Source organism: Anomaloglossus baeobatrachus, chromosome 3, assembly GCF_048569485.1.
Source record: "Anomaloglossus baeobatrachus isolate aAnoBae1 chromosome 3, aAnoBae1.hap1, whole genome shotgun sequence".
NCBI classification, from domain to species: Eukaryota; Metazoa; Chordata; class Amphibia; order Anura; family Aromobatidae; genus Anomaloglossus; species Anomaloglossus baeobatrachus.
In genome coordinates, this window is record NC_134355.1 from 696518010 (window position 1) to 696535622 (window position 17613).

Consider the following 17613-nt stretch of genomic DNA (forward strand, 5'->3'; position numbering starts at 1 on the left):
ATATTCCATACACCTGGAGCTCGGGGCCTAGCACCCCGGGACTATACAGCGTATTCCATACACCTGGAGCTTGGGGCCTAGCACCCCGGGACTGTACAGCGTATTCCATACACCTGGAGCTTGGGGCCTAGCACCCCGGGACTGTACAGCGTATTCCATACACCTGGAGCTTGGGGCCTAGCACCCCGGGACTGTACAGCATATTCCATACACCTGGAGCTTGGGGCCTAGCACCCCGGGACTATACAGCGTATTCCATACACCTGGAGCTCGGGGCCTAGCACCCCGGGACTATACAGCGTATTCCATACACCTGAAGCTCGAGGCCTAGCACTCCGGGACTATACAGCGTATTCCATACACCTGAAGCTCGAGGCCTAGCACTCCGGGACTATACAGCGTATTCCATACACCTGAAGCTCGAGGCCTAGCACTCCGGGACTATACAGCGTATTCCATACACCTGAAGCTCGGGGCCTAGCACCCCGGGACTGTACAGCGTATTCCATGCACCTGGAGCTCGAGGCCTAGCACTCCAGACTGTACAGCGTATTCCATACACCTGGAGCTCGGGGCCTAGCACCCCGGGACTATACAGCGAATTCCATACACCTGGAGCTCGGGGCCTAGCACCCCGGGACTATACAGCGTATTCCATGCACCTGAAGCTCGGGGCCTAGCACCCCGGGACTGTACAGCGTATTCCATGCACCTGGAGCTCGAGGCCTAGCACTCCGGACTGTACAGCGAATTCCATACACCTGGAGCTCGGGGCCTAGCACTCCGGACTGTACAGCGTATTCCATACACCTGGAGCTCGGGTCCTAGCACTCCAGACTGTACAGCGAATTCCATACACCTGGAGCTCGGGGCCTAGCACTCCGGACTGTACAGCGTATTCCATACACCTGGAGCTCGGGTCCTAGCACTCCAGACTGTACAGCGTATTCCATACACCTGGAGCTCGGGGCCTAGCACTCCGGACTGTACAGCGTATTCCATACACCTGGAGCTCGGGGCCTAGCACCCCAGGACTATACAGCGTATTCCATACACCTGGAGCTCGGGACCTAGCACTCCGGACTGTACAGCGTATTCCATACACCTGGAGCTCGGGGCCTAGCACTCCGGACTGTACAGCGTATTCCATACACCTGGAGCTCGGGTCCTAGCACTCCAGACTGTACAGCGTATTCCATACACCTGGAGCTCGGGGCCTAGCACTCCAGGACTATACAGCGTATTCCATACACCTGGAGCTCGGGACCTAGCACTCCGGACTATACAGCGTATTCCATACACCTGGAGCTCGGGTCTTAGCACCCCGGGACTGTACAGCGAATTCCATACACCTGGAGCTCGGGTCCTAGCACTCCGGACTGTACAACGTATTCCATACACCTGGAGCTCGGGGCCTAGCACTCCGGGACTGTACAGCGAATTCCATACACCTGGAGCTCGGGGCCTAGCACTCCGGACTGTACAGCGTATTCCATACACCTGGAGCTCGGGTCCTAGCACTCCAGACTGTACAGCGTATTCCATACACCTGGAGCTCGGGGCCTAGCACCCCGGGACTATACAGCGTATTCCATACACCTGGAGCTCGGGTCCTAGCACCCCGGGACTGTACAGCGAATTCCATACACCTGGAGCTCGGGTCCTAGCACCCCGGGACTATACAGCGTATTCCATACACCTGGAGCTCGGGTCTTAGCACCCCGGGACTGTACAGCGAATTCCATACACCTGGAGCTCGGGGCCTAGCACTCCGGACTATACAGCGAATTCCATACACCTGGAGCTCGGGGCCTAGCACCCCGGGACTATACAGCGAATTCCATACACCTGGAGCTCGGGACCTAGCACCCCGGGACTATACAGCGAATTCCATACACCTGGAGCTCGGGTCTTAGCTCTCCAGGACTGTACAGCGTATTCCATACACCTGGAGCTCGGGTCTTAGCACTCCAGGACTGTACAGCGTATTCCATACACCTGGAGCTCGAGGCCTAGCACTCCGGACTGTACAGCGTATTCCATACACCTGGAGCTCGGGCCCTAGCACCCCGGGACTATACAGCGTATTCCATACACCTGGAGCTCGGGCCCTAGCACCCCGGGACTGTACAGCGAATTCCATACACCTGGAGCTCGGGTCTTAGCACTCCGGACTATACAGCGAATTCCATACACCTGGAGCTCGGGGCCTAGCACCCCGGGACTATACAGCGAATTCCATACACCTGGAGCTCGGGCCCTAGCACCCCGGGACTGTACAGCGAATTCCATACACCTGGAGCTCGGGTCTTAGCACTCCGGACTATACAGCGAATTCCATACACCTGGAGCTCGGGTCTTAGCACTCCAGGACTGTACAGCGTATTCCATACACCTGGAGCTCGAGGCCTAGCACTCCGGACTGTACAGCGTATTCCATACACCTGGAGCTCGAGGCCTAGCACCCCGGGACTGTACAGCATATTCCATACACCTGGAGCTCGGGTCCTAGCACTCCGGACTGTACAGCGTATTCCATACACCTGGAGCTCGGGCCCTAGCACCCCGGGACTGTACAGCGTATTCCATACACCTGGAGCTCGGGGCCTAGCACTCCAGACTGTACAGCGTATTCCATACACCTGGAGCTCGGGGCCTAGCACTCCGGACTGTACAGCGTATTCCATACACCTGGAGCTCGGGGCCTAGCACCCCGGGACTATACAGCGAATTCCATACACCTGGAGCTCGGGTCTTAGCTCTCCAGGACTGTACAGCGAATTCCATACACCTGGAGCTCGGGTCCTAGCACCCCGGGACTGTACAGCGTATTCCATACACCTGGAGCTCGGGCCCTAGCACCCCGGGACTGTACAGCGTATTCCATACACCTGGAGCTCGGGGCCTAGCACTCCAGACTGTACAGCGTATTCCATACACCTGGAGCTCGGGGCCTAGCACCCCGGGACTGTACAGCGTTTTCCATACACCTGGAGCTCGGGGCCTAGCACTCCGGGACTATACAGCGAATTCCATACACCTGGAGCTCGGGGCCTAGCACCCCGGGACTATACAGCGAATTCCATACACCTGGAGCTCGGGGCCTAGCACCCCGGGACTGTACAGCGTATTCCATACACCTGGAGCTCGGGGCCTAGCACCCCGGGACTGTACAGCGTTTTCCATACACCTGGAGTTCGGGGCCTAGCACCCCGGGACTGTACAGCAAATTCCATACACCTGCAGCTCGGGTCCTAGCACTCCGGGACTATACAGCAAATTCCATACACCTGGAGGTCAGGACCTGGCACTCCGGGACTATACAGCGTATTCCATACACCTGGAGCTCGGGGCCTAGCACCCCGGGACTATACAGCGTATTCCATACACCTGGAGCTCGGGGCCTAGCACCCCGGGACTATACAGCGAATTCCATACACCTGGAGCTCGGGGCCTAGCACTCCAGGACTATACAGCGTATTCCATACACCTGGAGCTCGGGGCCTAGCACCCCGGGACTATACAGCGTATTCCATACACCTGGAGCTCGGGACCTAGCACTCCAGGACTGTACAGCATATTCCATACACCTGGAGCTCGGGGCCTAGCACCCCGGGACTATACAGCGAATTCCATACACCTGGAGCTCGGGTCTTAGCTCTCCAGGACTGTACAGCGTATTCCATACACCTGGAGCTCGGGACCTAGCACTCCGGACTGTACAGCGTATTCCATACACCTGGAGCTCGGGTCCTAGCACCCCGGACTGTACAGCGTATTCCATACACCTGGAGCTCGGGTCCTAGCACTCCAGGACTGTACAGCGAATTCCATACACCTGGAACTCGGGTCTTAGCACCCCGGGACTATACAGCGTATTCCATACACCTGGAGCTCGGGTCTTAGCACTCCGGACTGTACAGCATATTCCATACACCTGGAGCTCGGGGCCTAGCACCCCGGGACTGTACAGCGAATTCCATACACCTGGAGCTCGGGGCCTAGCACTCCGGACTATACAGCGAATTCCATACACCTGGAGCTCGGGGCCTAGCACCCCGGGACTGTACAGCGTATTCCATACACCTGGAGCTCGGGTCCTAGCACTCCAGACTGTACAGCGTATTCCATACACCTGGAGCTCGGGGCCTAGCACTCCGGACTGTACAGCGTATTCCATACACCTGGAGCTCGAGGCCTAGCACCCCGGGACTATACAGCGTATTCCATACACCTGGAGCTCGAGGCCTAGCACTCCAGACTGTACAGCGTATTCCATACACCTGGAGCTCGGGGCCTAGCACTCCAGACTGTACAGCGAATTCCATACACCTGGAGCTCGGGGCCTAGCACCCCGGGACTATACAGCGAATTCCATACACCTGGAGCTCGGGGCCTAGCACCCCGGGACTATACAGCGTATTCCATACACCTGGAGCTCGGGGCCTAGCACTCCAGACTGTACAGCGTATTCCATACACCTGGAGCTCGGGGACTACCACCCCGGGACTGTACAGCGTATTCCATACACCTGGAGCTCGGGTCTTAGCACCCCGGTACTGTACAGCGAATTCCATACACCTGGAGCTCGGGGCCTAGCACTCCGGACTATACAGCGAATTCCATACACCTGGAGCTTGGGGCCTAGCACCCCGGGACTGTACAGCGTATTCCATACACCTGGAGCTCGGGGCCTAGCACCCCGGGACTATACAGCGTATTCCATACACCTGGAGCTCGGGGCCTAGCACTCCGGACTGTACAGCGTATTCCATACACCTGGAGCTCGGGTCCTGGCACCCCGGGACTGTACAGCGTATTCCATACACCTGAAGCTCGAGGCCTAGCACCCCGGGACTATACAGCGTATTCCATACACCTGAAGCTCGAGGCCTAGCACTCCGGACTATACAGCGTATTCCATACACCTGGAGCTCGGGGCCTAGCACCCCGGGACTGTACAGCGTATTCCATGCACCTGGAGCTCGAGGCCTAGCACTCCAGACTGTACAGCGTATTCCATACACCTGGAGCTCGGGGCCTAGCACTCCGGGACTATACAGCGAATTCCATACACCTGGAGCTCGGGGCCTAGCACCCCGGGACTATACAGCGTATTCCATACACCTGGAGCTCGAGGCCTAGCACCCCAGGACTGTACAGCGTATTCCATACACCTGGAGCTCGGGTCCTAGCACTCCAGACTGTACAGCGTATTCCATACACCTGGAGCTCGGGGCCTAGCACTCCAGACTGTACAGCGTATTCCATACACCTGGAGCTCGGGTCCTAGCACTCCAGACTGTACAGCGTATTCCATACACCTGGAGCTCGAGGCCTAGCACTCCAGACTGTACAGCGTATTCCATACACCTGGAGCTCGGGTCCTAGCACTCCAGACTGTACAGCGAATTCCATACACCTGGAGCTCGGGGCCTAGCACTCCGGACTGTACAGCGTATTCCATACACCTGGAGCTCGGGTCCTAGCACTCCAGACTGTACAGCGTATTCCATACACCTGGAGCTCGGGGCCTAGCACTCCGGACTGTACAGCGTATTCCATACACCTGGAGCTCGGGGCCTAGCACCCCAGGACTATACAGCGTATTCCATACACCTGGAGCTCGGGACCTAGCACTCCGGACTGTACAGCGTATTCCATACACCTGGAGCTCGGGGCCTAGCACTCCGGACTGTACAGCGTATTCCATACACCTGGAGCTCGGGTCCTAGCACTCCAGACTGTACAGCGTATTCCATACACCTGGAGCTCGGGGCCTAGCACTCCAGGACTATACAGCGTATTCCATACACCTGGAGCTCGGGACCTAGCACTCCGGACTATACAGCGTATTCCATACACCTGGAGCTCGGGTCTTAGCACCCCGGGACTGTACAGCGAATTCCATACACCTGGAGCTCGGGTCCTAGCACTCCGGACTGTACAACGTATTCCATACACCTGGAGCTCGGGGCCTAGCACTCCGGGACTGTACAGCGAATTCCATACACCTGGAGCTCGGGGCCTAGCACTCCGGACTGTACAGCGTATTCCATACACCTGGAGCTCGGGTCCTAGCACTCCAGACTGTACAGCGTATTCCATACACCTGGAGCTCGGGGCCTAGCACCCCGGGACTATACAGCGTATTCCATACACCTGGAGCTCGGGTCCTAGCACCCCGGGACTGTACAGCGAATTCCATACACCTGGAGCTCGGGTCCTAGCACCCCGGGACTATACAGCGTATTCCATACACCTGGAGCTCGGGTCTTAGCACCCCGGGACTGTACAGCGAATTCCATACACCTGGAGCTCGGGGCCTAGCACTCCGGACTATACAGCGAATTCCATACACCTGGAGCTCGGGGCCTAGCACCCCGGGACTATACAGCGAATTCCATACACCTGGAGCTCGGGACCTAGCACCCCGGGACTATACAGCGAATTCCATACACCTGGAGCTCGGGTCTTAGCTCTCCAGGACTGTACAGCGTATTCCATACACCTGGAGCTCGGGTCTTAGCACTCCGGACTGTACAGCGAATTCCATACACCTGGAGCTCGGGTCTTAGCACTCCAGGACTGTACAGCGTATTCCATACACCTGGAGCTCGAGGCCTAGCACTCCGGACTGTACAGCGTATTCCATACACCTGGAGCTCGGGCCCTAGCACCCCGGGACTATACAGCGTATTCCATACACCTGGAGCTCGGGCCCTAGCACCCCGGGACTGTACAGCGAATTCCATACACCTGGAGCTCGGGTCTTAGCACTCCGGACTATACAGCGAATTCCATACACCTGGAGCTCGGGGCCTAGCACCCCGGGACTATACAGCGAATTCCATACACCTGGAGCTCGGGCCCTAGCACCCCGGGACTGTACAGCGAATTCCATACACCTGGAGCTCGGGTCTTAGCACTCCGGACTATACAGCGAATTCCATACACCTGGAGCTCGGGTCTTAGCACTCCAGGACTGTACAGCGTATTCCATACACCTGGAGCTCGAGGCCTAGCACTCCGGACTGTACAGCGTATTCCATACACCTGGAGCTCGAGGCCTAGCACCCCGGGACTGTACAGCATATTCCATACACCTGGAGCTCGGGTCCTAGCACTCCGGACTGTACAGCGTATTCCATACACCTGGAGCTCGGGCCCTAGCACCCCGGGACTGTACAGCGTATTCCATACACCTGGAGCTCGGGGCCTAGCACTCCAGACTGTACAGCGTATTCCATACACCTGGAGCTCGGGGCCTAGCACTCCGGACTGTACAGCGTATTCCATACACCTGGAGCTCGGGGCCTAGCACCCCGGGACTATACAGCGAATTCCATACACCTGGAGCTCGGGTCTTAGCTCTCCAGGACTGTACAGCGAATTCCATACACCTGGAGCTCGGGTCCTAGCACCCCGGGACTGTACAGCGTATTCCATACACCTGGAGCTCGGGCCCTAGCACCCCGGGACTGTACAGCGTATTCCATACACCTGGAGCTCGGGGCCTAGCACTCCAGACTGTACAGCGTATTCCATACACCTGGAGCTCGGGGCCTAGCACCCCGGGACTGTACAGCGTTTTCCATACACCTGGAGCTCGGGGCCTAGCACTCCGGGACTATACAGCGAATTCCATACACCTGGAGCTCGGGGCCTAGCACCCCGGGACTATACAGCGAATTCCATACACCTGGAGCTCGGGGCCTAGCACCCCGGGACTGTACAGCGTATTCCATACACCTGGAGCTCGGGGCCTAGCACCCCGGGACTGTACAGCGTTTTCCATACACCTGGAGTTCGGGGCCTAGCACCCCGGGACTGTACAGCAAATTCCATACACCTGCAGCTCGGGTCCTAGCACTCCGGGACTATACAGCAAATTCCATACACCTGGAGGTCAGGACCTGGCACTCCGGGACTATACAGCGTATTCCATACACCTGGAGCTCGGGGCCTAGCACCCCGGGACTATACAGCGTATTCCATACACCTGGAGCTCGGGGCCTAGCACCCCGGGACTATACAGCGAATTCCATACACCTGGAGCTCGGGGCCTAGCACTCCAGGACTATACAGCGTATTCCATACACCTGGAGCTCGGGGCCTAGCACCCCGGGACTATACAGCGTATTCCATACACCTGGAGCTCGGGACCTAGCACTCCAGGACTGTACAGCATATTCCATACACCTGGAGCTCGGGGCCTAGCACCCCGGGACTATACAGCGAATTCCATACACCTGGAGCTCGGGTCTTAGCTCTCCAGGACTGTACAGCGTATTCCATACACCTGGAGCTCGGGACCTAGCACTCCGGACTGTACAGCGTATTCCATACACCTGGAGCTCGGGTCCTAGCACCCCGGACTGTACAGCGTATTCCATACACCTGGAGCTCGGGTCCTAGCACTCCAGGACTGTACAGCGAATTCCATACACCTGGAACTCGGGTCTTAGCACCCCGGGACTATACAGCGTATTCCATACACCTGGAGCTCGGGTCTTAGCACTCCGGACTGTACAGCATATTCCATACACCTGGAGCTCGGGGCCTAGCACCCCGGGACTGTACAGCGAATTCCATACACCTGGAGCTCGGGGCCTAGCACTCCGGACTATACAGCGAATTCCATACACCTGGAGCTCGGGGCCTAGCACCCCGGGACTGTACAGCGTATTCCATACACCTGGAGCTCGGGTCCTAGCACTCCAGACTGTACAGCGTATTCCATACACCTGGAGCTCGGGGCCTAGCACTCCGGACTGTACAGCGTATTCCATACACCTGGAGCTCGAGGCCTAGCACCCCGGGACTATACAGCGTATTCCATACACCTGGAGCTCGAGGCCTAGCACTCCAGACTGTACAGCGTATTCCATACACCTGGAGCTCGGGGCCTAGCACTCCAGACTGTACAGCGAATTCCATACACCTGGAGCTCGGGGCCTAGCACCCCGGGACTATACAGCGAATTCCATACACCTGGAGCTCGGGGCCTAGCACCCCGGGACTATACAGCGTATTCCATACACCTGGAGCTCGGGGCCTAGCACTCCAGACTGTACAGCGTATTCCATACACCTGGAGCTCGGGGACTAGCACCCCGGGACTGTACAGCGTATTCCATACACCTGGAGCTCGGGTCTTAGCACCCCGGTACTGTACAGCGAATTCCATACACCTGGAGCTCGGGGCCTAGCACTCCGGACTATACAGCGAATTCCATACACCTGGAGCTTGGGGCCTAGCACCCCGGGACTGTACAGCGTATTCCATACACCTGGAGCTCGGGGCCTAGCACCCCGGGACTATACAGCGTATTCCATACACCTGGAGCTCGGGGCCTAGCACTCCGGACTGTACAGCGTATTCCATACACCTGGAGCTCGGGTCCTGGCACCCCGGGACTGTACAGCGTATTCCATACACCTGAAGCTCGAGGCCTAGCACCCCGGGACTATACAGCGTATTCCATACACCTGAAGCTCGAGGCCTAGCACTCCGGACTATACAGCGTATTCCATACACCTGGAGCTCGGGGCCTAGCACCCCGGGACTGTACAGCGTATTCCATGCACCTGGAGCTCGAGGCCTAGCACTCCAGACTGTACAGCGTATTCCATACACCTGGAGCTCGGGGCCTAGCACTCCGGGACTATACAGCGAATTCCATACACCTGGAGCTCGGGGCCTAGCACCCCGGGACTATACAGCGTATTCCATACACCTGGAGCTCGAGGCCTAGCACCCCAGGACTGTACAGCGTATTCCATACACCTGGAGCTCGGGTCCTAGCACTCCAGACTGTACAGCGTATTCCATACACCTGGAGCTCGGGGCCTAGCACTCCAGACTGTACAGCGTATTCCATACACCTGGAGCTCGGGTCCTAGCACTCCAGACTGTACAGCGTATTCCATACACCTGGAGCTCGAGGCCTAGCACTCCAGACTGTACAGCGTATTCCATACACCTGGAGCTCGGGGCCTAGCACCCCGGGACTGTACAGCGTTTTCCATACACCTGGAGCTCGGGTCTTAGCACTCCGGGACTGTACAGCGTATTCCATACACCTGAAGCTCGGGGCCTAGCACCCCGGGACTATACAGCGTATTCCATGCACCTGGAGCTCGGGGCCTAGCACCCCGGGACTGTACAGCATATTCCATACACCTGGAGCTCGGGGCCTAGCACTCCGGACTGTACAGGGTATTCCATACACCTGGAGCTCGGGGCCTAGCACCCCGGGACTGTACAGCGTATTCCATACACCTGAAGCTCGGGGCCTAGCACCCCGGGACTGTACAGCGTATTCCATGCACCTGGAGCTCGGGACCTAGCACCCCGGGACTGTACAGCGTATTCCATACACCTGGAGCTCGGGGCCTAGCACCCCGGGACTGTACAGCGTATTCCATACACCTGGAGCTCGGGTCTTAGCACTCCGGGACTGTACAGCGTATTCCATGCACCTGAAGCTCGGGGCCTAGCACCCCGGGACTGTACAGCGTATTCCATGCACCTGGAGCTCGGGGCCTAGCACCCCGGACTGTACAGCATATTCCATGCACCTGGAGCTCGAGGCCTAGCACTCCAGACTGTACAGCGTATTCCATACACCTGGAGCTCGGGGCCTAGCACCCCGGGACTATACAGCGAATTCCATACACCTGGAGCTCGGGGCCTAGCACCCCGGGACTATACAGCGTATTCCATACACCTGGAGCTTGGGTCCTAGCACTCCAGACTGTACAGCGTATTCCATACACCTGGAGCTCGGGGCCTAGCACTCCAGACTGTACAGCGTATTCCATACACCTGGAGCTCGGGTCCTAGCACTCCGGGACTGTACAGCGTATTCCATACACCTGGAGCTCGAGGCCTAGCACTCCAGACTGTACAGCGAATTCCATACACCTGGAGCTCGGGGCCTAGCACTCCGGACTATACAGCGAATTCCATACACCTGGAGCTCGGGGCCTAGCACCCCGGGACTATACAGCGAATTCCATACACCTGGAGCTCGGGACCTAGCACTCCGGACTGTACAGCGAATTCCATACACCTGGAGCTCCGGTCCTAGCACCCCGGGACTGTACAGCGTATTCCATACACCTGGAGCTCGAGGCCTAGCACCCCGGGACTGTACAGCGTATTCCATACACCTGGAGCTCGGGGCCTAGCACTCCAGACTGTACAGCGTATTCCATACACCTGGAGCTCGGGACCTAGCACCCCGGGACTGTACAGCGTATTCCATACACCTGGAGCTCGGGACCTAGCACCCCGGACTGTACAGCATATTCCATACACCTGGAGCTCGGGGCCTAGCACTCCGGACTGTACAGCGTATTCCATACACCTGGAGCTCGGGACCTAGCACCCCGGACTGTACAGCATATTCCATACACCTGGAGCTCGGGGCCTAGCACCCCGGGACTGTACAGCGAATTCCATACACCTGGAGCTCGAGGCCTAGCACTCCAGACTGTACAGCGTATTCCATACACCTGGAGCTCGGGGCCTAGCACCCCGGGACTATATAGCGTATTCCATACACCTGGAGCTCGGGGCCTAGCACTCCGGGACTATACAGCGTATTCCATACACCTGAAGCTCGGGGCCTAGCACCCCGGGACTATACAGCGTATTCCATACACCTGAAGCTCGGGGCCTAGCACCCCGGGACTGTACAGCGTATTCCATACACCTGGAGCTCGGGGCCTAGCACCCCGGGACTATACAGCGAATTCCATACACCTGGAGCTCGGGGCCTAGCACCCCGGGACTGTACAGCGTTTTCCATACACCTGGAGCTCGGGGCCTAGCACCCCGGGACTGTACAGCAAATTCCATACACCTGCAGCTCGGGTCCTAGCACTCCGGGACTGTACAGCATATTCCATACACCTGGAGGTCAGGACCTAGCACTCCGGGACTATACAGCGTATTCCATACACCTGCAGCTCGGGGCCTAGCACTCCAGACTGTACAGCAAATTCCATACACCTGGAGGTCAGGACCTAGCACTCCGGGACTATACAGCGTATTCCATACACCTGGAGCTCGGGGCCTAGCACCCCGGGACTATACAGCGTATTCCATACACCTGGAGCTCGGGACCTAGCACTCCAGGACTGTACAGCATATTCCATACACCTGGAGCTCGGGGCCTAGCACTCCAGGACTATACAGCGAATTCCATACACCTGGAGCTCGGGTCTTAGCTCTCCAGGACTGTACAGCGTATTCCATACACCTGGAGCTTGGGTCTTAGCACTCCGGACTGTACAGCGAATTCCATACACCTGGAGCTCGGGTCCTAGCACCCCGGGACTGTACAGCGTATTCCATACACCTGGAGCTCGGGTCCTAGCACTCCAGGACTGTACAGCGAATTCCATACACCTGGAACTCGGGTCTTAGCACCCCGGGACTATACAGCGTATTCCATACACCTGGAGCTCGGGTCCTAGCACTCCGGGACTATACAGCGTATTCCATACACCTGGAGCTCGGGTCTTAGCACTCCGGACTGTACAGCGAATTCCATACACCTGGAGCTCGGGACCTAGCACCCCGGGACTATACAGCGTATTCCATACACCTGGAGCTCGGGGCCTAGCACCCCGGGACTATACAGCGTATTCCATACACCTGGAGCTCGGGTCCTAGCACTCCGGGACTATACAGCGTATTCCATACACCTGGAGCTCGGGTCCTAGCACTCCGGGACTATACAGCGAATTCCATACACCTGCAGCTCGGGACCTAGCACTCCGGGACTATACAGCGTATTCCATACACCTGGAGCTCGGGGCCTAGCACCCTGGGACTATACAGCGTATTCCATACACCTGGAGCTCGGGGCCTAGCACTCCGGACTATACAGCGTATTCCATACACCTGGAGCTCGGGACCTAGCACCCCGGGACTATACAGCGAATTCCATACACCTGGAGCTCGGGTCCTAGCACCCCGGGACTGTACAGCGTATTCCATACACCTGGAGCTCGGGCCCTAGCACTCCAGGACTGTACAGCGAATTCCATACACCTGGAGCTCGGGGCCTAGCACCCCAGGACTGTACAGCGTATTCCATACACCTGGAGCTCGGGGCCTAGCACTCCAGACTGTACAGCGTATTCCATACACCTGGAGCTCGGGGCCTAGCACCCCAGGACTGTACAGCGTATTCCATACACCTGGAGCTCGGGTCCTAGCACCCCGGGACTATACAGCATATTCCATACACCTGGAGCTCGGGTCTTAGCTCTCCAGGACTGTACAGCGTATTCCATACACCTGGAGCTCGGGTCTTAGCACTCCGGGACTATACAGCAAATTCCATACACCTGCAGCTCGGGACCTAGCACCCCGGGACTGTACAGCGTATTCCATACACCTGGAGCTCGGGTCTTAGCACTCCGGACTGTACAGCGAATTCCATACACCTGGAGCTCGGGTCCTAGCACTCCAGGACTGTACAGCGAATTCCATACACCTGGAGCTCGGGGCCTAGCACCCCGGGACTGTACAGCGAATTCCATACACCTGGAGCTCGGGTCTTAGCACCCCGGGACTATACAGCGAATTCCATACACCTGGAGCTCGGGTCTTAGCACTCCGGACTGTACAGCGTATTCCATACACCTGGAGCTCGGGGCCTAGCACCCCGGGACTGTACAGCGAATTCCATACACCTGGAGCTTGGGACCTGGCACTCCGGACTATACAGCGTATTCCATACACCTGGAGCTTGGGACCTGGCACTCCGGACTGTACAGCGAATTCCATACACCTGGAGCTTGGGACCTGGCACTCCGGGACTATACAGCGAATTCCATACACCTGGAGCTCGGGGCCTAGCACCCCGGGACTATACAGCGTATTCCATACACCTGGAGCTCGGGGCCTAGCACCCCGGGACTATACAGCGAATTCCATACACCTGGAGCTCGGGTCTTAGCACTCCGGACTGTACAACGAATTCCATACACCTGGAGCTCGGGTCCTAGCACCCCGGGACTGTACAGCGTATTCCATACACCTGGAGCTCGGGTCCTAGCACCCCGGGACTATACAGCGTATTCCATACACCTGGAGCTCGGGGCCTAGCACCCCGGGACTATACAGCGAATTCCATACACCTGGAGCTCGGGGCCTAGCACCCCGGGACTATACAGCGAATTCCATACACCTGGAGCTCGGGTCTTAGCACCCCGGACTATACAGCGTATTCCATACACCTGGAACTCGGGTCTTAGCACCCCGGACTGTACAACGAATTCCATACACCTGGAACTCGGGTCTTAGCACTCCGGACTGTACAGCGTATTCCATACACCTGGAGCTCGGGTCCTAGCACTCCAGGACTGTACAGCGAATTCCATACACCTGGAACTCGGGTCTTAGCACTCCGGACTGTACAGCATATTCCATACACCTGAAGCTCGAGGCCTAGCACCCCGGGACTGTACAGCATATTCCATACACCTGGAGCTCGGGGCCTAGCACCCCGGGACTATACAGCGTATTCCATACACCTGGAGCTCGGGGCCTAGCACCCCGGGACTGTACAGCATATTCCATACACCTGGAGCTCGGGGCCTAGCACCCCGGGACTATACAGCGTATTCCATACACCTGGAGCTCGGGGCCTAGCATTCCGGGACTATACAGCGTATTCCATACACCTGGAGGTCGGGACCTAGCACCCCGGGACTATACAGCGTATTCCATACACCTGGAGCTCGGGGCCTAGCACCCCGGGACTATACAGCGTATTCCATACACCTGGAGCTCGGGGCCTAGCACCCCGGGACTATACAGCGTATTCCATACACCTGGAGGTCGGGACCTAGCACCCCGGGACTATACAGCGTATTCCATACACCTGGAGCTCGGGGCCTAGCACCCCGGGACTATACAGCGTATTCCATACACCTGGAGCTCGGGGCCTAGCACCCCGGGACTATACAGCGTATTCCATACACCTGGAGCTCGGGGCCTAGCACCCCGGGACTATACAGCGTATTCCATACACCTGGAGCTCGGGGCCTAGCACCCCGGGACTATACAGCGTATTCCATACACCTGCAGCTCGGGCCCTAGCACTCCGGGACTATACAGCAAATTCCATACACCTGGAGCTCGGGGCCTAGCACCCCGGACTATACAGCGAATTCCATACACCTGGAGCTCGGGGCCTAGCACCCCGGGACTATATAGCGTATTCCATACACCTGGAGCTCGGGGCCTAGCACTTCGGGACTATACAGCATATTCCATACACCTGGAGCTCGGGGCCTAGCACCCCGGGACTGTACAGCGTATTCCATACACCTGGAGCTCGGGGCCTAGCACTTCGGGACTATACAGCGTATTCCATACACCTGGAGCTCGGGGCCTAGCACTCCAGGACTATACAGCGTATTCCATACACCTGGAGCTCGGGTCCTAGCACCCCGGGACTATACAGCGAATTCCATACACCTGGAGCTCGGGACCTAGCACCCCGGGACTGTACAGCGAATTCCATACACCTGGAGCTCGGGTCTTAGCACTCCGGACTGTACAGCGAATTCCATACACCTGGAGCTCGGGTCTTAGCACTCCGGACTGTACAGCGTATTCCATACACCTGGAGCTCGGGGCCTAGCACCCCGGGACTGTACAGCAAATTCCATACACCTGGAGCTCGGGGCCTAGCACTCCGGGACTATACAGCGAATTCCATACACCTGGAGCTCGGGTCTTAGCACTCCGGACTGTACAGCGTATTCCATACACCTGCAGCTCGGGTCCTAGCACTCCGGGACTATACAGCAAATTCCATACACCTGGAGCTCGGGGCCTAGCACTCCAGGACTATACAGCGTATTCCATACACCTGGAGCTCGGGGCCTAGCACCCCGGGACTGTACAGCGTATTCCATACACCTGGAGCTCGGGGCCTAGCACCCCGGGACTATACAGCGTATGCCATACACCTGAAGCTCGGGGCCTAGCACCCCGGGACTGTACAGCAAATTCCATACACCTGGAGCTCGGGGCCTAGCACCCCGGGACTATACAGCGTATTCCATACACCTGGAGCTTGGGGCCTAGCACCCCGGGACTATACAGCGAATTCCATACACCTGAAGCTCGGGACCTAGCACCCCGGGACTGTACAGCAAATTCCATACACCTGGAGCTCGGGTCTTAGCACCCCGGGACTATACAGCGAATTTCATACACCTGGAGCTCGGGGCCTAGCACCCCGGGACTATACAGCAAATTCCATACACCTGCAGCTCGGGACCTAGCACCCCGGGACTATACAGCGAATTCCATACACCTGGAGCTCGGGTCTTAGCACTCCGGACTGTACAGCGTATTCCATACACCTGGAGCTTGGGACCTGGCACCCCGGGACTATACAACGTATTCCATACACCTGGAGCTCGGGGCCTAGCACTCCGGACTGTACAGCGAATTCCATACACCTGGAGCTCGGGTCCTAGCTCTCCAGGACTGTACAGCATATTCCATACACCTGGAGCTCGGGACCTAGCACTCCGGACTATACAGCGTATTCCATACACCTGGAGCTCGGGACCTAGCACCCCGGGACTATACAGCGTATTCCATACACCTGGAGCTCGGGGCCTAGCACCCCGGGACTATACAGCGTATTCCATACACCTGGAGGTCGGGACCTAGCACCCCGGGACTATACAGCGTATTCCATACACCTGGAGCTCGGGGCCTAGCACCCCGGGACTATACAGCGAATTCCATACACCTGGAGCTCGGGGCCTAGCACTCCAGGACTATACAGCGTATTCCATACACCTGGAGCTCGGGGCCTAGCACTCCAGGACTATACAGCGTATTCCATACACCTGGAGCTCGGGGCCTAGCACTCCAGGACTATACAGCGTATTCCATACACCTGGAGCTCGGGGCCTAGCACTCCAGGACTATACAGCGTATTCCATACACCTGGAGCTCGGGGCCTAGCACCCCGGGACTATATAGCGTATTCCATACACCTGGAGCTCGGGGCCTAGCACCCCGGGACTGTACAGCAAATTCCATACACCTGGAGCTCGGGGCCTAGCACCCCGGGACTGTACAGCGTATTCCATACACCTGGAGCTCGGGGCCTAGCACTCCAGGACTATACAGCGTATTCCATACACCTGGAGCTCGGGGCCTAGCACCCCGGGACTATACAGCGAATTCCATACACCTGGAGCTCGGGGCCTAGCACCCCGGGACTGTACAGCAAATTCCATACACCTGGAGCTCGGGGCCTAGCACTCCGGGACTATACAGCAAATTCCATACACCTGGAGCTCGGGGCCTAGCACTCCGGGACTATACAGCGTATTCCATACACCTGGAGCTCGGGGCCTAGCACCCCGGGACTATACAGCGTATTCCATACACCTGGAGCTTGGGGCCTAGCACCCCGGGACTGTACAGCAAATTCCATACACCTGGAGCTCGGGGCCTAGCACCCCGGGACTGTACAGCAAATTCCATACACCTGGAGCTCGGGGCCTAGCACCCCGGGACTATACAGCGTATTCCATACACCTGGAGCTTGGG

At 57.8% G+C, this 17613-nt stretch overlaps 1 protein-coding gene across 3 annotated transcripts in view; it reads right to left on the bottom strand.

Moving 5' to 3' along the window:
* AGBL5 (AGBL carboxypeptidase 5) overlaps nucleotides 1-17613 on the bottom strand; it is a 53894-nt gene that overhangs the window by 13731 nt on the left and 22550 nt on the right. The window lies entirely within an intron of this gene.